The sequence below is a fragment of the Biomphalaria glabrata genome, chromosome 6 (assembly GCF_947242115.1).
Source record: "Biomphalaria glabrata chromosome 6, xgBioGlab47.1, whole genome shotgun sequence".
NCBI classification, from domain to species: domain Eukaryota; kingdom Metazoa; phylum Mollusca; class Gastropoda; family Planorbidae; genus Biomphalaria; species Biomphalaria glabrata.
This window is the reverse complement of record NC_074716.1, coordinates 28,617,402-28,639,197: the sequence shown is the minus strand read 5'-3', so window position 1 is coordinate 28,639,197 and position 21,796 is coordinate 28,617,402. Positions and strand designations below refer to the sequence as shown.

The following is a 21,796-nucleotide window of genomic DNA, read 5'->3' as shown; positions in this document are numbered from 1 at the left end:
AATGTGGTGGAGATTGTTATGAGTAAGAATCAATTACTTGACTTCTCCCAGATGGAAACTCTAACACAGCTTTGATCGTTAACATCTATCTTAGCATTTTCACAAAATTAAATTCGGTATTTCAGTATAATACAATACTCTATTAGTCTATTAATGGTAACATTCATGATTTAATTAAATTAATTTGCCCAATTAAATTTTGTTGAAAAATATTTTTTTTAAAGTTGAAGCATTGAAATGTCTTAAACACACAAAAATATTTTTTTGATAACCAAGCACTGACATTTGTAAATCAAAAATACAATTATTTAGTGTAGATCCAATGGAAAAGGACATGGGTCTGCATCGATTTCATCCAATGCAACAGTCAATAGTTAATAAGTAACTCACTTGAAATACTAATCCAGCAGAGGCACAGAGAAAGTCACTCCAGTATGTTCACTGAGCACGAAGAATGTCCAAATGGCCATAGTGACCACTGGTCATTTTCATTTTATAGCAGCACCCCAATCCGTGATAAAACACCAGCTTTCGCCCAGGTTAGTTTTGGCCAGAAGATCAAACAATACACTGGACCAGATTTGAAAATAGTCCTGGGAAACAAGAAATCAAAGCTCGTTTAAGAAGAAACCAGCCCAGAGTCTGGCTGCTACAAATAGTTCGCTTCAACGCCACCAGAAATAATGAGCCTGGCAGAATTTAGACCTTCCCTTCCAAATCAAACACCGATGACTTCGGCAGGATCCAAAAATACTGCCCCACAATAGCCGAAAATAGAAGTTGTACAGGTATGCCAAGCAGGCGGGCCGCCCCTTACGCTAGGAGAGACAATACACATTGTGTTGGCATGACATTACGCCATGGCTGGGAAAGAAGGAGGGGAGGGGGAGGTAATGTTTGCTTCTAAATTTAGCTGGACCAACTTTCTAGACCCAGGCCCCTAAAACAAGAAAGGGAGATGAAAAAGACAATAGAAAATGGTATTTGTAATAGAGTGACGTGTTGAAGAAATATATCGATCTTCGTATTGATGAACTTATAAAGCCTTACGTTATTTCATTTAAATAAATTGTCTGGAAGAAACACTCTCACGCCTAGAACATCTTGTCACGTGACGTCAACTCATGAGATTTCTACCAATGTAATTGTAAAAAGAAAACCTCCAGCTTCCCTTCTACCTCATCTCCTTACTCCCCCACCCCCTTTTGTGTGTATCTTTCATGTTCAACTTGTCAAGAGTTTCAAATAAGAAATTACTGAAAGAAACAAGAACAGATTACTAGTATTACATTAAAAACACCTTGTCACAAGAAAATCTTGAAAAGACCTAGCGATTCTAGAATTGTTTAGGGTCCCTGTGATGCTAATATTGTGTAAGGACCTTGAAATCTGTACGTTTCTTGAGCTGGTTCATGATTGAAATATCCCATTCCCCTGTCAATAACTTTGTTGGGCGTATTCTATTGGACGATGACATTGTCTTTAAACTTGCTTCAGATCTCAATGTCAGCTCACTTTAAGTCGTGGGCTCAACAAACAAGGAATCGCGTTATTTGACTTTAATCTGAAGGTGACATTTCTATGTTAAGGCAGATGAACAATTTCGATACTGTTACAGGAAAATATGTTTGTTATTAAATAAGAAACAAACGAGATAATGCCGCAGTAGGAGCAGTGGTGCAAGAACTCTTAAAGAATTTTCTATGAAGGATTTAAGAATTTAAATAAGTAAGTAATTTATAATACGATATATGTACATTATTTAGTAAAGAAATGCGTACTTTAGGCTAAATATTACTCAAATTGTGTCAAACAAGCATATTTATTAATGTCATTGTAATGGTGTTTTTGTGACATGGTGAGACTACGTTCGTGACACGGAAAGAGTGTTTTTGTGACATGGTAAGAGTGTGTTTGTGACATGGTAAGACTACGTTTGTGGCATGGTAAGACTACGTTTGTGACATGGCAAGAGTGTGTTCGCGACATGACAAGACTACGTTTGTGACATGGTAAGACTACGTTTGTGACATGATGTGACTACGTTTGTGACACGGAAAGAGTGTTTTTGTGACATGGTAAGAGTGTGTTTGCGACATGGTAAGACTACGTTTATGGCATGGTAAGACTACGTTTGTGACATGGTAAGACTACGTTTGTGGCATGGTAAGACTACGTTTGTGACATGGTAAAACTACGTTTGTGACATGGTAAGAGTGTGTTTGTGACATGGTAAGAGTGTGTTTGTGACACGGTAAGAGTGTGTTTGTGACATGGTAAGAGTGTGTTTGTGACATGGTAAGAGTGTGTTGTGACATGGTAAGAGTGTGTTTGTGACATGGTAAGAGTGTGTTTGTGACATGGTAATACTACGTTTGTGACATGGTAAGACTACGTTTGTGACATGGTAAGACTACGTTTGTGACATGGTAAGACTACGTTTGTGACATGTTAAGAGTGTGTTTGTGATATGGTAAGACTACGTTTGTGGCATGGTAAGTCTACGTTTGTGACATGGTAAGACTACGTTTGTGACATGGTAAGAGTGTGTTTGTGACATGGTAAGAGTGTGTTTGTGACATGGAAAGAGTGTGTATGTGGCATGGTAAAAGTGTGCTTGTGACATGTGACACATTATTAAAAATGTGTTTGTGGGATCTTAGATAAATAATAATACTAGCTAATTGGCCAAACATGGAAAACCTGGTTTGACCGTCATAATTTTTCACATTATTATCTTCTATAAAATTAAAATTGGTCTGGAAGTCTAGACAACCTTTACCTTAAACACACATACGTCAGCGGGTATTCCCGCATGTCTTCATTAAACAGTAAAACAAATAAATAGACATTTGGCGCACTGTCGGAATTTATAGGCCAATTAGTGGGCTGGTAGATACTCTGAGTAGACATATATATTTGTTTAACAAGGATTTGTTTCGTGGGTGGTGGGGAAGAGAAGGTCTATTGGGGCGAGGTAAAAAATGTTCTTTTTTTTAATAATTTATCATTCATGAGTTATTAAGAGCAAAGTAATCACTCTTGCTAAAAGTTATCAGTTTCATAAGGGGGTAACATTTTTTAAATACTTTTTTTTGTTATATGTTTTTTTTAATCTAGCGTATTTTTTTTCTCTTCGTATTTATGGCAAATGTTTGTGGTAGACTTTCCCCGATGATGCAATCTCCCGTAGCCTCAACGTGGCGCCTCGGTGGAAGCGTATAGGGTTGAAGGTACAGAGGCCTCCGTTGGGTTTCCCTGGTTGAGCTTTTATATTATCTTTCAGGCTGAAGATGGTACAGGGACCTGGCGATGTTTTCCAACAAGTCCGCCGCGACGTTCCACAAAGGAATGGTCGATAATGGGTGAGCTTCTGAAAGGATTGTTGACGCCTTGGTAAGTTTCGCCTCTGAAAGGAATGTTGACGCCTTGGTAAGTTTAGCCTCTGAAATGATTGTTGACGCCTTGGTAAGTTTAGCCTCTGAAAGGATTGTTGACGCCTTGGTAAGTTTAGCCTCTGAAAGGATTGTTGACGCCTTGGTAAGTTTAGCCTCTGAAAGGATTGTTGACGCATTGGTAAGTTTAGCCTCTGAAAGGATTGTTGACGCCTTGGTAAGTTTAGCCTCTGAAAGGATTGTTGACGCCTTGGTAAGTTTAGCCTCTGAAAGGATTGTTGACGCCTTGGTAAGTTTAGCCTCTGAAAGGATTGTTGACGCCTTGGTAAGTTTAGCCTCTGAAAGGATTGTTGACGCCTTGGTAAGTTTAGCCTCTGAAAGGATTGTTGACGCCTTGGTAAGTTTCGCCTCTGAAAGGAATGTTGACGCCTTGGTAAGTTTAGCCTCTGAAATGATTGTTGACGCCTTGGTAAGTTTAGCCTCTGAAAGGATTGTTGACGCCTTGGTAAGTTTAGCCTCTGAAAGGATTGTTGACGCCTTGGTAAGTTTAGCCTCTGAAAGGATTGTTGACGCATTGGTAAGTTTAGCCTCTGAAAGGATTGTTGACGCCTTGGTAAGTTTAGCCTCTGAAAGGATTGTTGACGCCTTGGTAAGTTTAGCCTCTGAAAGGATTGTTGACGCCTTGGTAAGTTTAGCCTCTGAAAGGATTGTTGACGCCTTGGTAAGTTTAGCCTCTGAAAGGATTGTTGACGCCTTGGTAAGTTTAGCCTCTGAAAGGATTGTTGACGCCTTGGTAAGTTTAGCCTCTGAAAGGATTGTTGACGCCTTGGTAAGTTTAGCCTCTGAAAGGATTGTTGACGCCTTGGTAAGTTTAGCCTCTGAAAGGATTGTTGACGCCTTGGTAAGTTTAGCCTCTGAAAGGATTGTTGACGCCTTGGTAAGTTTAGCCTCTGAAAGGATTGTTGACGCCTTGGTAAGTTTAGCCTCTGAAAGGATTGTTGACGCCTTGGTAAGTTTAGCCTCTGAAAGGATTGTTGACGCCTTGGTAAGTTTAGCCTCTGAAAGGATTGTTGACGCCTTGGTAAGTTTAGCCTCTGAAAGGATTGTTGACGCCTTGGTAAGTTTAGCCTCTGAACATTGAGCGTGGTAGCTGTGTACTTTACTTTAAAGCAAAGAAAAGCAAACTTAAATTAGCGTAGACCAAGTCAATCTGAAATATGTTTTATTTTAACCTAGGCCAATAGAACTAATTTAAAAAAGAAAGTGTTATTTACTTGTTTGTGTATACATTTGTTATTAGTTTCATGAAAACTTATGGCAATGAAATGGGCATGCACTAACTTTAATTTGCAGTCAATACTATAATATTGAGAGCGATAGTCCCCTATTCAGGGGGTTGTTACTAATCACTATAATGCATGTAATGTATCTTTTACGGAAATACTTATTTAATGAAATGTGTTTCTGTAAAGTCTTCTTGATTTCAGCTTCAGACTAGAGTAGACTGTAGAACATATCACTTTATCTGCCCAGAATTTTTTATATATTAAAAAACAAAATATGAAAACATGGGTGGGTAGTGGATGTTAATTTGCTCTCACATTGTGTAGGGTATATATGTAGATTTTGTTTTTAATTCAGTACTGAAGTATCTGAGTATATTTATATAAACACCTAGCTACTTCAATAGTTACTTCCAATACCTTAACAAACAGGATGCATAAGAAAGTTACGTATTTTTGTAGATCAAATCTCTTCTTCAAAAATCATTTGTCTATTTGAAGCAACAAATAAGTTACACTTATTATTTTATGAATGCTAGATTTAATAAGCGAAACATACCGGCCCACACTTCTTTTTTTTTTAAATTCTCTTCCCCCCCCCCCCACCCCGGTAGCACCCAAAAAAATCCTGGGTAAGCCAATGGATAAATCCACTGAGCATTTCAACTTCTAATGATACTCCTATAGATCAAACCTAGAAGACTGCGCGCAAAATAAACGACTCTTTCTTTATTAAACTGTTTAATGAATATGGCATACAGGCGGAAATACCCGAACATGCGTAAATACGCGGACATGAGTGTATTTACGATAAAGCTTGTCAAGACCAAATTTAATGCTAGAAGATAATATTTAAAACAATATCATAACGGTCCCAGTGTTGGCAATACGTTAGGAATTCCAGTTCAATTGTTAATTGCTGAAAATTCAATTCAGTTTCTAGTTTTACAACTCAAGTTATAAATAAAGACAATACAGTTCAGGCAACAGTTCATGTTTTGGACACTAGTGTGGGCCACACGGTGATCCCTGGTGCACGATGGAATAGTTCGCATTGTTGAAATCCAGTCCCAGATAATCTCCCAGTTGGTTATTTTAGAGTTGGCGACTTGCTTTTATTAGACACGGCAGTGAGATTTTTTTTTTCTCAAGTCCTTTAGGTGCGTCTTTGAAGATGACCCAAAAATATGATCCTTCCGACAGTATCAGAAGTTGCACTAGGGATTAAGGAGTCAAAAATAACACTGGACACAATGACCCAGAGAATTAACTACAAAGCAAAATAAAAAAATCTTTAAAAAAAAACAAAGCTTATCTAAAGGGGAAGAACTCTGTCTATTAAGAATGTACAAGTTATTTCCCTTAGTCGATATCACAGTCAATAATTAATTATCAATAATTAATTGACTAATTAAGTATTTTTGTTTATTGATTCATGTTTTGTTAGGTACAAATAAAGAATCACTCTTTGGGTCAGAATTTTATCATTTTACCATCACAAAAGAGATACAAGACACCGATAGCGAAGACAAACAGACACAAACACTCTTTTGTTCCCCTGGCAATCAAATCATTAAATAAGAACAATCTGAAATAAACTTTGTCACATGTAAATTATGAGTGAGTCTGGTGTGAATGTACACTTTGGTTTCTTATAGTTATAATGTTTTTTGTTTGGTGTAATGCACAAATTGTAAGACAACTTTCCATATGGACAATAAAGATTATTGTTATTATTATAATTATTATTATTAATAAATAATTGTTGTAAGTATCAACTTGGTCGGAGAATGCGTGAGGGAGAGATAGCGTTAACAATTTATTTTAAGGGCTAAACCCAACAAATTTAGCCATATCTGTGAATACTGAACAACAAATTTAGCCATATCTGTGAATACTGAACAACAAATTTAGCCATATCTGTGAATACTGAAGTATTAGTTTCCCTTGTTGCTATTGAACAAAATAATGAATTACCAGTAATGAAGTGTCCACTCGGTTACATTAAACACAAACATTTGATTCATGTCTTATGTCAATGAATAATTGTGCGAAGTTTCAGCTTAATCCGAGAATGGGTGTTGGAGAAATAACGTGTACACAATTTTTACCAGACAGACAGACAGATTTGGTATAAGCTTTATAAAAATTTGCAATCACTGAGAAGAAACAGTGAAGAACGTGGTTTTGTTTCATAATCTGGGTTTTTATGTCCTGGGTTTGTATAGCCTGGGTTTGGTCATTCAGAACTTTTTCTATTGAATACCAACTGAGAGATATAAACTATGTATCTCTTGACATTTGATATGTTAGATTACAATCTTTTTGTTGATTGGGCCATGTGTTGTTTTTTTTTATGGTAAACACAGCCTAACATAAAATAAATAAAAATATACTTTATATATTTAACTTAATACAAATGTGATCGTTGATGCAATATCAGCGTATGGTAGTGTGGTGACATGATTACCTCTCTACGACTATTGCAGGAGAAATTCAGAGAGAGAGACCCCTTTACATTGTTGTAGTTGATCTGACTAAAGCTTTTGACATGGTTAGCAGAAGTGACTGTGACGATCCCACTTGCCGGGGATTATATTATCAAACTTGATAACTCAATGAAGTGAAGAAACATCTCTCTGTATTTTCTTCGAAACTTCTTTAATAATACTTCTTCAACTTTCACATCAAATTAACTTCTCAATTTAACAACAACTTGACTTGATACTTTATAAATAAAAATTAAAGATACATACAAAATTCACTTATTATAACTTCAACTTCAACTAATATAACTTCAGATAATATTACTTCAACTAATAAAACTTTAATTAAATGGACCCGCTAATATCACAAAACCTAGCTAAACCTTTACTAAGAGAGGACTTAAGCGATAACTAAGCGACGACCATCGCTCTACAAGAATTACTACTATGCGAGGACCCCGTCCAACTGACTTTCCCATAATTTATACTTTCTTTGATCGTACGTTCCAGAATCATGGAACCTTCTCAGATAATTATTTTAGTAACGTAGACCTTCTAGAAGCTGACGTGTGCTATTTTTTTCCTTAACCCCTTTCTTTGATTGGATACCTAAAATTAACTTGTTTACGCTGGACACTTGCACTGGTTTGACCTCTCTTCTAGAAACTGGTCGAAATAGGTCACAGACTCGACTCGTGACAGTGGCCTTATTAAACACCTAAGGAAAATAGGATGCCCTCCCAAACTACCGAGGTTCATTGAGTGCTTTCACAAGAAAACAAAATGTACTGTCAAATTCAATGGAGCCCTGTCACAACCTTTTGATGTTTGCAGTGGTGTCAAGCAGGGATGTGTGCTCGCACCTACTCTGTTTGGCATATTCTTCTCCTGTCTACTGCATTATACGTACAACGACATCAACGAAGGTGTGTTTCTCCATACAAGATCCTCTGGAAAACTATTTAATGTATCAATGCTGCGGGCTAAGATCAAGGTTAGGAAGATACTTATCAAGAAACTCCTGTATGCTGATGATGCAGCTATTATAGCTGATTCTGATACTCAGCTTCAGTCAATGGTTGACAAACTATCTGCTGCTTGCTAGAAGTTCGGCTTAAATATTAGTCAAAGCAAGACTACGATACTAGTCGAGAACACCTGCACCTCAAGTAAACATTCATGGCCAACCACCAGAAATAGTTGACCATTTTTGCTATCTTGTCTCCATCATATCCAACAACACTCTACTGGATAAAGACATTAACAACAGGATAGCCAAAGCAATGGCCACCATGTCACGGTTACAGAAAAGAGTGTGGGACAACATATTGCTGACTAACAATACTAAAGCCTTAGTCTACCGGACCTGTGTGATGAGCACTTTGCTATATGGAAGTGAAACATGGTCAACCTACTCATGGCAGGAAAAAAAAGCTGAATGTCTTCCACCTCCGATGCCTAAGGCGGATCTTTAAAATAAGGTGGCAAGATAAAATAACTAATGAGGAAATGCTAGGAAGAGCAGGGTGCCAGGACATCCGCTGTGTTATCAGCAGCAGACGCCTTGGCCAATTGGCCTTGTTCGTAAAATGCCAGTAGGTCGACTTCCACAAGACATTCTGTATGGCGATCTAACACTTTAACTGTATACGGATGTATGCAAACGCGACATGAACCTCTTCAAAATCGACACTAGCAGCTGGTTAAAAAGTTGCACTGGATAGATCCACATGGAGAACGAGCATAAAGGAAGGGTCTCGGATTGCAGATGCGATACACAACAGCAGCAAGGGCGAAAATGCAATGGCGCCTGGTGATTACATATGCTTAACCTGTGACCGCAGCTTTGTATCAAGGTTTGGCCTCTTTAGCCACACAAGAAGTTGCAAAGGGAAAAGATCGTCCCTTGAGACACATAGAAGTGTGGTGACAGAAACTGAAAGCATAACGTAACTCGTAGAAGATTTCTTCTGTGCCCTGAACCACATAGTTGAAGGTCTTACGTTGTCACTTGTAATCTCCCTATCATGAGAAAAATAATGCGCTGTCGACGTCTGGAGAAAGAGTTCCAGAAGCTCAGAAATGTAGAAAAACGCTTGGTGCCTGGGGCTTCGCCCCGGACAACTCTGAGTGAGCTTAGAGTGTTCCCTGTAGTATCTTATCTGGTCAGTTGAGTGGCGAACGTAACATTTTTTATTGTAAAATGTGAGAAACACAGAGACATAAGCCCAACATGCGCCATTCAACACATAGGACCGCAAGCTGACCCCACAGAGATCAGTCTAAGGCGACACTTTCAAAGCCAATTTACAGCTGGTGCCCACGACATTTAGGACTTCTAAAACATGGACGGACATGTTTTTGCTGCTCCCCTTTTTCTCGGCTTTTATGTTAAGGCTGATTTTGGTAAACTTGTTTCGTCTAGTCTAATGATAGGTCTCACAAATAAAAATATCAATTGACGTTCAGTTGTCACTTCCCTTAGACGGCGAAAGCCTGTGCGGGAAAAGATTTTATTGGTAACATTATCTCGTTCTATTATTCGTAGGATCCTTCTCAGTCATCACTTCTCAGCATCTTTTCAACCTTCCACGTCTCTAAGCGTTGGTAGTTGGGACAATGATTGAGTATATGGATTTTAATTCCAGGCTAATTGATTTGTTTGTTCAGATAGGCCAAACTTTTTGAAAGACGGCTCCTGCTTTCAAATCCAACATGCTACACTATGATAAGCATCTCCACCGCTTGAGATTACACTGCCTAAATAGGTTCACTTTTCTATTAGTTCAACATCTGTAGGACCAATGTTGATGGGGTACTGGGTACACCCAATATGTGTAGCTTTGAGGGCGTCTCTATTCGTTATATGGTGTATACATTTAATTGTAGGTCAAGGTGATGCAATGACTTCTGCCAAATCCAACTCTGTTAGGTTTACGCTATGGGAACTAGGTTTACGCTATGGGAACTAGGTTTACGCTATGGGAACTAGGTTTACGCTATGGGAACTAGGTTTACGCTATGGGAACTAGGTTTACGCTATGGGAACTAGGTTTACGCTATGGGAACCCTTATTCTCTTGCTATTTTCAAGAGTGATTTCGATGGACGCTATCAAACTTTTTTTTTTAAATATACAAAACGAATCGACTTCCTTTGTTGGTATTCCAGGCTTTGCTCGATGATGTTTTGCAGGGCGTAAACCTGTTCAGTGCTTGATTTGCCTTTTTGGAAGCTGAGAAACACTAGTATAATTTAAAATTGGGTCTTACCAATAAATTAATCAGCTAACAGTTTAATTGTTCAACATAAAGACACAAAATAAACAAGATTTGTTTCCTGGGGGGGGGGGGGACGTGACACCACTGACTGTTTGCTATCATGATCTATAGGGCTGCATGGTAAAGTATCTCTGGTTAGTTTCTAGGTTTTCATTTTAACCAGAATGTGTTCAAGACATTTTTTTAAGGATTATAACGAGTGGGATGCTACGCGGTACGTGGATATTAATTTGCCTTTTGTTTTTTTGTTTTTTTTACTACAATTGAATAAACTTATATTTGGTAGAAAGGTTTTTAAATGACAAAAATCCAATCTTATCGATTGTAATTGAAAACAAGTCTGCGTTAGGTTCTTCCCCTTCTTCAGACAAATAATGCAAGAACATGAACACAAGAAAAACAGAAAGTGATAGTGTCAGTAGAATGAAAAGTGGGGAAATTAAATCGTACACATTACGAGTCCATTAAGAAACTAATAAGCTACTGGAAACAAATATTTCGATATGAGAGTGTCAGGTGGCAAGAACAAGGACAAACTGCCTTGACTTTCCCCAAATAAATGAAGATACCTATTTTCCCAAAGTGCAAAATCCCCAGTTTTTAACTAGAATTTTAGATAATTCGTAATGTGAAAAGCAAAAAAAAAAAAACGTTATTGGGAATCACTCTTATTTAAATTTACCTATGTAAAGTTTTATTGGGCTGTTAAACCTAAGCTGTCAAGAGACATGTGTGATATAGGATACTTATTTCCTTAACCAGAAGAATTCTTTTGAAATGTTTATGTTGATATCTAGATCTAGTCAAAAAGTTCTTACACAGTTGAAATTCTTTAGTCAAATAGTATTTAGATTTTAGATATTAATAGAGCTGTACACATTGGCAACCAGTGGCGTAGCAAGGGTGGGACAGGGGGGTCCAAATTTGAAAATCCCACACTTGATGAGGGCCCATCAAAATTAAATTAAATACATTAATAAATTACATTAAATATTACGCTATTATCTCATGTCATGATGTCAAATATAAAATGCTGGAGCAGTTAAAAAGGTCAAGCACCCCGGCACCCAAATCCCTAACTACGCCACTGTTGGCAACCTATTGGACTACAGTTTTCTGCCTTTTCTTGTATTTTCTATACAGGTGTTCGCCTATGCAGCAATAAATCTTTTTATTTTTCATTAGACGAGTTGTAGTCCATGGACTGCACACATTGAGAATTTGTTCAATGCCAGTCATGTTTCACGTTTCTAAGTTCAGATCATTTCTGACTGCCAGTGTTTGCTAGTCTACCAGCATATGTCTTAACAATAAGTGGATGATTTTGATGACAATGTGGCACAAACAAGCATTAAAAAAATATTTGCATACTAAGCGCGTCCTCTGGACATCCTAGGGTAAAGCTGCGCTAAAATAAAGCGATTGTGGGGAAAATACTGTTTGGGTTATGATCTACTTTACTTAAAAGGAAAAAAAAATTTACCATAGTCCTTGTCATAGTGATTACGAAATATACTAATTTTAAAATTAAGAAACAATAACGCTAAGTTATAGTACACACAGAGTTGTTAGTTGTCTAAATATCTAAGCATATTTAGAACAAATACACACATGCAAGTTGATATGATCGTTGACTTTTAACTGTTGAACAGAAGCGTGCCAAGGAAAGGAAAGAGTGCACCAGATGGGACATTGGTGGGGGCGAATATGAAGTTGTACTTTGAATCATAGAGTTATTTTGAAATAGACACGGCTCATGTGATGGGAAAGGCCGACCTTTGTTATAAGCATTGCAGTTTGATGCCTTGAAAGTAAATGTGTAAATGAACTTTTCACGAACTTTGTTCAAAGAAACCGGAAAGAGAGTGTCAAGGGTTTAAATAGGTTCATTAGGGAGGGAGAATGTAAGGGGGTTCAATGGTTACCTTCTTTTTATATAGTTTCTTATGATCATCGTTGTAGGATAATGTGTAATACAAAGGATTCGTACAATAAAATCAATCGCATCTATCACAGGACCAGCCAGTAGGAGTAGGGCTGGAGGAGAGCTTTTAATACAATATATAAAGATGTTTTTGTCTTGAACAGATATATTACAATATAAAAAATATTTCCTTATAAATTATCTGTGAATTCTACAAAACAATGTTTACAAGATCTTATGTTCACAGTCAAATGTTTTTAAGTCCAACAGGCATAGAGCTGGGGGAAGCACCTAGTATAGACTAGTTAAGCTTAGAGCATCACACGATCTCAGTCTGGCCCAACGTACAAATATTAACATAAATACACTTCATGTTTGAACAAATATCTTGGGACAATACATCGATCAGTGCTGAACAAGAGGTTAGTATTGACCTAGTCCAAATGTGATCAGACAACTGGAAGTTTAGAACACAACTTCACCGTCTATCTAGTCCACCTACTTGATGGATGACAATGCAATGAATCAGTGGGTGTACGCAGATCAAACAGGGTTAATGACAACTGGTTGTGGCAGTGTTGACTTAACTGTTCTGGGTTAATCGCAAGTGTACACATGCACTAATAGTGGAGTCACTGTCAATACCAGTCATTGCCTTGATGTGGAACTGTGTCTGGTGTAAAATATGTAATGAGTCTGTACTTTAAACACTTTCCATGTTGAAACGACTCAACGACTGACGATGAACGGTGTATACAGTTACATAAGTGCTTGCGCAGAGCGGAGGCTTAGATAATATGCTACAAAAATATTAACATTGAAGATTTTATATTTTGGAAAAGTTTTTGTTTGAGATATAGACTCGTGATTTTACTGAACAAAATAAGTACATTTTAAAATGTGGGATGAGTGGCTGATAGGTATAAACAGCTTGGCTATCAAATAATTGGGTTCAGTTTGAATCCTGATGTTGATTGAACATAACAGTCACACTACATTCCTGGCCGCAAAAGAATCACGGGAAAGGAAAAAGTTGATAGACTGTCAAAAACGGGGTCATCCATGGAACAACCAGATAGACCAGTAAGCTAACTCACTCTCAAGTCAATGTGACATCACAATCACAAAAAGGTGTTGCTCAACCAAATTGACACCAGGAAGCCTAGGCAGAGCTATGTACAAAGAAATGACCACTCCAAACCAAATTGTCACCAGGAAGGCAGAGCTATGTACCAAGAAATGACCACTCCAAACCAAATTGTCACCAGGAAGGCAGAGCTATGTACCAAGAAATGACCACTCCAAACCAAATTGACACCAGGAAGCCTAGGCAGAGCTATGTACAAAGAAATGACCACTCCAAACCAAATTGACACCAGGAAGGCAGAGCTATGTACCAAGAAATGACCACTCCAAACCAAATTGACACCAGGAAGCCTAGGCAGAGCTATGTACAAAGAAATGACCACTCCAAACCAAATTGACACCAGGAAGCCTAGGCAGAGCTATGTACAAAGAAATGACCACTCCAAACCAAATTGACACCAGGAAGCATAGGCAGAGCTATGTACAAAGAAATGACCACTCCAAACCAAATTGACACCAGGAAGCATAGGCAGAGCTATGTACAAAGAAATGACCACTCCAAAACAGACTGGATAGTATCTATTTCCTGCCCAATAATGAGTAATCTACAATCTTCAAACTAAGAACAGGGTACACACCTTTAAATTATCCCCCTAACAGAAATGTCGCTCACCCACTAGACACTGCGCCCACAACTACAGCCGAACATAACCAACATCTGTATGGCAGACCACTCATACAGGTAAGCCATCGATGAACAACAAACTTACCATGTATTCAGAGGACGCTAACTTGACAATGTATCGCGCATAAAGAGACGCAGAAAGTTAATGGCTGTGCTAATCAAACGTTGTAAATATGTTTATCCAAAGGTTTGGTCAAACATTTCTCTAAACCATCCAGTCTGATTCAATGATCATCACAATTAATATAGCGCTTAAGTAATCAGTTCTGTCACTACATTCCATGCGCGGCCCACGCCATGTGTTAGCCTCCATGTACCAAGGCTAGTGCTGAGATTAAATCCCTTATAGCACAGTCCAGGTATATGGTAGTGTTCTTTAGGGTTCGCTTGTCTCTTTACAGGGCAAAACCATCGCATGCAACAGTTCTGTTTCAAGACTAGTCGTATCTTCGATTGTGTCTCTGAGCATCCTGTAATCATAGAGGATGTGGTCTACTGTCTCGTCTTCTGTGTGATAGTGTCGACATCTGGGATCGTGATTCTCTCGAATCCAAGCGTTGTAAGCACCTATCGGACAGTGTCCTTTCAGTCTAGCTGCCATCATTCGTCCCACCTGTTTGGGCGTTTGAGATTTGTCCAGACTTCCCTTCCCGTGCCACAATGGTCCAAGCTATCTAAACTTTGCTGTAGAAATCACCATGTAGAACTCAAGTACTGCTCACATCTCTTGATATTAAAGTCCAGAAGGCTTCAAAATAACATGAAAGTTTCTGCCACAATTGGATCGCTTATAAAGCATTATCTGAATGCTACAACCACATGTAGGAACGTTCGCGTGGTAAAAACAAAAATCAGACTATAATTCAGACTATAATTTTTTTATTTTTTTTTTTGCAATACCAATATTCAAGTGACAACTTCATAGAGGGTGGACGGAAGTTGGAAGGTGAAACCTGGACACTGAGAAAAGTATTAGTACCTCGTCGGCCACACTTGGAAAACTCTATGTTTGACCGTTATAGTTTTTCAAAGTAAAAAAATAAAATAAATTTAAATTTGGCTTGAGAAATAGGCCTAGATCGGCTTTGAAAGGACTATCGCGTTCTGGAAAGGACTATCGCGTTCGGGAATTTCCTAATGTAAGGCTTTATTGATTTAAGAGCTTAAAAAATTAATGTTCAGGAAAATTTTGCGCATTGTCTTCTAAGTCTAAATCTAAAGGCCCATTATTGGAATTTTATAAAGTCTATCAAATCGATACATTCGCGTATCCAGCATTCGTTCTCAAAAAAAGATGGAGGAAATGAGGCAAGCCAAAAATTGTTCCATTGTTTTTTGTTTTTATTTAACATAATTAGTCATTCAGAGAAAAAAATCTTTCTATAAAATGTATAAAAGAGGTATTTTCGTTTAAAAAAAAAAGTATTTTTGATATTATTTCTTGTTTTTAGTATTTTTTTCCCTGCAGTCTTCCTGGTTAAATAAAGCACAATTGTCGAATCCTTACGAAATAAAAAAAAAAAAAGAAATATTCTTTTGTTGATTTTGCTTTCTCCAGTTGGACAATCAAATAGATTTCACAGAAAATAGACAAAACATTTGAGAGAATGTGAAATAGTTTTAATCAATGAAGACTTGCAATAAAGACAGTCATCTCACAAATGACATATTTCAGATAGTAAGAAACAAACTAGTAGATAGCCTCAGTCCAGAGACAGCCTCAGACAAGAGACAGCCTCAGACAAGAGACAGCCTCAGTCCAGAGACAGCCTCAGTCCAGAGACAGCCTCAGTCCAGAGACAGCCTCAGACAAGAGACAGCCTCAGTCCAGAGACAGCCTGAGTTCAGAGCCTCGGCCCCAAATTATTATAACGTTTTCTGAAACAAATGGATCCTAAGACATTCAAGTGGATAATCTAGAATTGGAAAATGTAAATAATTAAATTTTATTTATGCACTGCAATAATTAAGAAGATTGAGAAAAATTACATCAACAGAATTTTTTTTTCATTTTTTTTTTTTACAAAGCTTATATCTCCGACACCCCTCTTGGATCAAGCTGAAATTTTTGCACAATGTTTTCTTTTACATGCCAACACAAGAAGGAATTAAAAAATTAACCAATTAGGTAATAAACAGGATAAACTATTGGTAATTAATTATTTTGTTTGGTATCTCGAACAAAGGAAAGAACTTTTACTTGACTGATAAGGTGGTATAAGTTGAATTAGTCCCCTTTATTGTTTGTAGAAAGAAACGTTTCTAAATATCTATCTATCTACATCTAAGTAGCTTCCTGGCATCAGCTTGAGGAAGCTTTAGCTCTCAAGTTCGAATTTAGGTCGCTCACTTTTTTTTAATAGATACATTTAAAAAGCGATCACCCAGACACCCCCATTCTTTCTCACCCCTAGCCCTTTCCAATTGGTCCAGACAAGTGATAGGATCATAGCGTATTGAGAAAGCTAAAAGCTTGAAATTACGCTACACAAAGGCAATCTGTTAGTCTAGATCTATTACAAATTTAATTACATGACTGTTCCAAACGAATTGGTACAACTGCACTCTATAAAATCTTTGTTAAAAAATATTTTTTTTTTTGTTCTATTTATTGTTTTAAACATGCTATGCTCGTATGGTAGAAATGTTATCGTTAAATCACGCCTTTACGTAACATATTACATATATGTTAATGAGAGTTCCACATATCTTACCAAAGATAGGACTTGTGTATCCAGCACGTGAAGTCCACGTGCAAAACAATCCCTGACAGTCTACATCATGGACCTATACCTTGAAAATAAGTGGCCATGCAGGTAAAGAAACAAGTTTTTTACCTACAGAAGACAAAGGTTTAATTAGCACCGTCCGTGGCATGTCATTGAATTGAACCCGAGCGACTAAGTCTTCATTCATATTTAACGAAGCATGTCCGTCACTGTCAGAATAATCTCCCCCTTAATGTATACTCGTTACCTAGCAACAAAGATGGGTTGAAAGGGAAACAAACGCAGTGAAGATCGAGGCCATGTACTGGAAGTGATGGGGAGACAGGTAACAGACAAAAGGAGGGAGGGGGTGGGAATTCTTCCACTGATCTCGGGCATCGATAATTCATAAGGGTGAGTATGACGTCATTAGAAACTGAGTGCTGGCGATGCAAGTTGACGAGTGAGTTGATTTGATGAGTTGATGAGCGAGTCAATGTAGGAGTTTAATAGTAAGTAGAAAACTGAGATGATCAATAAAGACCTCAAGAGTAAGTTGATTTGATGAGTTGATGAGCGAGACAATGTAGGAGTTTAATAGTAAGTAGAAAACTGAGATAATTAGTAGAGAGCTCAAGAGTGAGTTGATTTGATGAGTTGATGAGCGAGTCAATGTAGGAGTTTAATAGTAAGTAGAAAACTGAGATAATTAGTAGAGAGCTCAAGAGTGAGTTGATTTGATGAGTTGATGAGCGAGTCAATGTAGGAGTTTAATAGTAAGTAGAAAACTGAGATGATCAGTAAAGACCTCAAGAGTGAGTTGATTTGATGAGTTGATGAGCGAGTCAATGTAGGAGTTTAATAATAAGTAGAAAACTGAGATAATTAGTAGAGAGCTCAAGAGTGAGTTGATTTGATGAGTTGATGAGCGAGTCAATGTAGGATTTTAATAGTAAGTAGAAAACTGAGATGATCAGTAAAGACCTCAAGAGTGAGTTGATTTGATGAGTTGATGAGCGAGTCAATGTAGGAGTTTAATAATAAGTAGAAAACTGAGATAATTAGTAGAGAGCTCAAGAGTGAGTTGATTTGATGAGTTGATGAGCGAGTCAATGTAGGATTTTAATAGTAAGTAGAAAACTGAGATAATTAGTAGAGAGCTCAAGAGTGAGTTGATTTGATGAGTTGATGAGCGAGTCAATGTAGGAGTTTAATAGTAAGTAGAAAACTGAGATGATCAGTAAAGACCTCAAGAGTGAGTTGATTTGATGAGTTGATGAGCGAGTCAATGTAGGAGTTTAATAGTAAGTAGAAAACTGAGATGATCAGTAAAGACCTCAAGAGTGAGTTGATTTGATGAGTTGATGAGCGAGTCAATGTAGGAGTTTAATAGTAAGTAGAAAACTGAGATGATCAGTAAAGACCTCAAGAGTGAGTTGATTTGATGAGTTGATGAGCGAGTCAATGTAGGAGTTTAATAGTAAGTAGAAAACTGAGATGATCAGTAAAGACCTCAAGAGTGAGTTGATTTGATGAGTTGATGAGCGAGTCAATGTAGGAGTTTAATAGTAAGTAGAAAACTGAGATGATCAGTAAAGACCTCAAGAGTGAGTTGATTTGATGAGTTGATGAGCGAGTCAATGTAGGAGTTTAATAGTAAGTAGAAAACTGAGATGATCAGTAAAGACCTCAAGAGTGAGTTGATTTGATGAGTTGATGAGCGAGTCGATGTAGGAGTTTAATAGTAAGAAGAAAACTGAGATGGTCATGGTCATTAAAGAGCTCAAGAGTGAGTTGCTGGCGAGTAAACGAATGCCCAATTTAGTTAAGTTCTTGGATTATAACAAAACAATGCTCTGATTGCCTCAAAAATAAAAATTATACTCAAAACAAAGGCTTTTTTTTTCAATGAAGCGTTCATATTATAAGTAATCTAAAACTAAATTAGAAAGTATTACAATTAAAATCTTAGTAGAAGCAGACTTAGATAATTCATACACTCAGAACCCTAAAGGAGGGACAATACAAATGGACATTTCCCTCAACTTTTGAAAGTAAGGGTTAGCATCAATGTAGCTCTAAGACTTCATAACAAGAGTAGTAAAATGGAGTCACTAGATTTTGAGTCAACAGAGGAGAGAAAAAAAAAAAGTAAAGTAGACTAATAAATAAATCATAAGAAGTCAAGATAATCGTCTTATGGCTGTTTTAATTGTCAATGGAATATTTACATTTCAAGAAACAACTGTACATTTTCAATAACACTAAAGTTGACATGGAAGTTAAAAATAATATTGGAGGATTCTTTTTTTTCATTTTAAAGAAGCTAATTTTAGAGAGAATATAAATAAAAGGGAAGACAATAATTGGAATCATTCGGTAAATTAGTTTCAACTTTCGTGTTACGTACTCTTGAGTATCTATTGTTGAAATTAATTTATATCATTTGTTAATGATATGTCCATAGTGAGCGCGTTCAAGCTTTTCAATATTCTATTTGAGTAGTTAGACTGTTGTATTACATAGGCATATCCTCGTAGAGATGTATTTTTATAAAGAGATATTTTGTCATTTCTTCATCTAAACCGACAGATAACGAGGGTGTCATGTGACCAGCACCAGGACAAACAACATTTACATCTTCAATGAATGTCAGGTAACACACCCGGGGACATCTACATATCCCGAAGTTCAAATACCACTCTTCACCGGGACCTCGAAACCGCTCTAGTATATGAGCACCATTGTGACCGGAACTGTGACCGGAAAGAGCCGAAATAATGTGTGAATAGCTTCAATGGCGGATCAATCAGATGTTCATTGTGATCGAACTCTCCGCTCTATTTATTTCCAAACCCACAATCAACACGTTTCTATAAGCCTGTTCAACCGAGTACTCCCCAACAATTAAAAAACCTTTAGATTTTCAAGTTTTTCTGTAAAAAAAAATTAGGTTTTAAAATATTTATTCGTGTCCTCACTCGCCCACTCAGCGATATCTCCTTCTTTTGCTATCTCTGCTGCTACGCACGTGCCGCTATCAGGTGTCAAGAGCCAACTTCCGCTTCTGTTCGCAGCGCCTAGAGTGGTCTAGTAAAGACATGAAAGTAAATAGCGAGGTTACTGAAGGTTTTTTGTTTTTTGAAAAATATTTCCAGCTCATTAGACATCTAGTTTTCTCTGTCTTACAGTAGACTGAGCAGGTCGATCTTCTGCACTCATGGAACTGATCAATGAGAAACTAAGTCTCACCTGCTCAAAGACACCCTCACACGAGTGAAGCGTAAGATTCAGCCCAGCTACCCGTTAAAAAAAAAGATTATATCTCATATACATAAAATTCTATTCTAAACATGTGCGAATAGATGAAAACATTGAATTAAAACATGTTACTACAGTGTTAAAACACAGAGAATAAACAATAAAACAAATCATATAGGAGACGACGGATGAAAAAGTATTTCTTGTTTTAATAATGATGTATTTTCAGTGATGCCCAAACTACGGCCCGCAGGCTACATCCGGCCCAATGCTGTGTGGCTCATGGAACCAACTTGCGCACAGTACATAACAGAGCCACAGGAGATTGCTTACATTGAAAGTGGACAATTTTTGGAGGGATGGGGGGGGGGGGAGGGAGGCGTGTCGCGTGTGTCAGTAATGTACATCCCCCCCGCTTGAAAAATACTACGCACGACGGATGTATTTGACTAGACCAGTTCGATTGATCTTGTTTGTATCCCAGCAGACCCCGTCTTTGTTGTTGTTTTTAATCTCAAGTTGTATATTGAATGAACATTAGAAAGGTCTAAGGTACTATCAATAGTTTCAAGAGAATAAACAGAGACAGAGACAGCGAGAGAGTCGAGGAAAGATAGTGACAGACAGAGACAGAGACAGCGAGAGAGTCGAGGAAAGATAGTAACAGACAGAGACAGAGACAGCGAGAGAGTCGAGGAAAGATAGTGACAGACAGAGACAAAGACAGCGAGAGAGTCGAGGAAAGATAGTAACAGACAGAGACAGAGACAGCGAGAGAGTCGAGGAAAGATAGTGACAGAGACAGAGACAGCGAGAGAGTCGAGGAAAGATAGTGACAGACAGAGACAGAGACAGCGAGAGAGTCGAGGAAAGATAGTAACAGACAGAGACAGAGACACCGAGAGAGTCGAGGAAAGATAGTGACAGACAGAGACAGAGACAGCGAGAGAGTCGAGGAAAGATAGTGACAGACAGAGACAGAGACAGCGAGAGAGTCGAGGAAAGATAGTGACAGACAGAGACAGCGAGAGAGTCGAGGAAAGATAGTGACAGACAGAGACAGAGACAGCGAGAGAGTCGAGGAAAGATAGTAACAGACAGAGACAGAGACAGCGAGAGAGTCGAGGAAAGATAGTGACAGAGACAGAGACAGCGAGAGAGTCGAGGAAAGATAGTGACAGACAGAGACAGAGACAGCGAGAGAGTCGAGGAAAGATAGTGACAGACAGAGACAGCGAGAGAGTCGAGGAAAGATAGTGACAGACAGAGAGGTACACAGAGTGATAGAGGGGAAGAAATAGAAGAGAGTCAGAAATATGGGAGATTGAGTGAAAGAGAAAGAAACGGAGAGAAAGAGAGAGAGAGAGAGAGAGTCTGAGAGAAAGATATAGATAGAGAGAGAAAGAGACAGAGAAAAAAGAGAGTGAGAAAGAGGAAAACAGAGAGAAAGAGTGAGAAAAAGAAAGAGAGAGGGAGAAAGAGAGAGGGAGAAAGAGAGAGAAAGAAAGAGAAAGAGGGAGAGAGAAAGACAGAGAAACATAGAGAATAAAGAAGGCCCAATTACATTCTGGTCAAGGCTGAAAAATTTTATTTTAAAATCCCCCCGTGCCCCCACCCAAATGGGTGTCCGAAATTTATTTGTAAATACATAAATTTAATATATTTGATTGACAAATAGTGTCACGGGT

General features: G+C 37.9%; 1 protein-coding gene across 5 annotated transcripts in view; it reads right to left on the bottom strand.

Annotated features, from left to right (window-relative positions):
* The window catches only part of LOC106068019 (serine/threonine-protein kinase MARK2-like), a 74,692-nt gene that overhangs the window by 40,964 nt on the left and 11,932 nt on the right, over window positions 1-21,796 (bottom strand). The window contains exon 1 of one of the 5 annotated variants that reach the window (XM_013227305.2): window positions 16,854-16,958. The exons of 3 other annotated variants lie outside the window; for them this stretch is intronic. The gene's annotated coding sequence lies outside the window, so the exon portion shown is untranslated. Of the gene's footprint in view, window positions 1-390; window positions 836-16,853; window positions 16,959-21,796 lie in introns of those variants that run through there. One more of the 5 variants, XM_013227302.2, reaches the window with a different exon arrangement.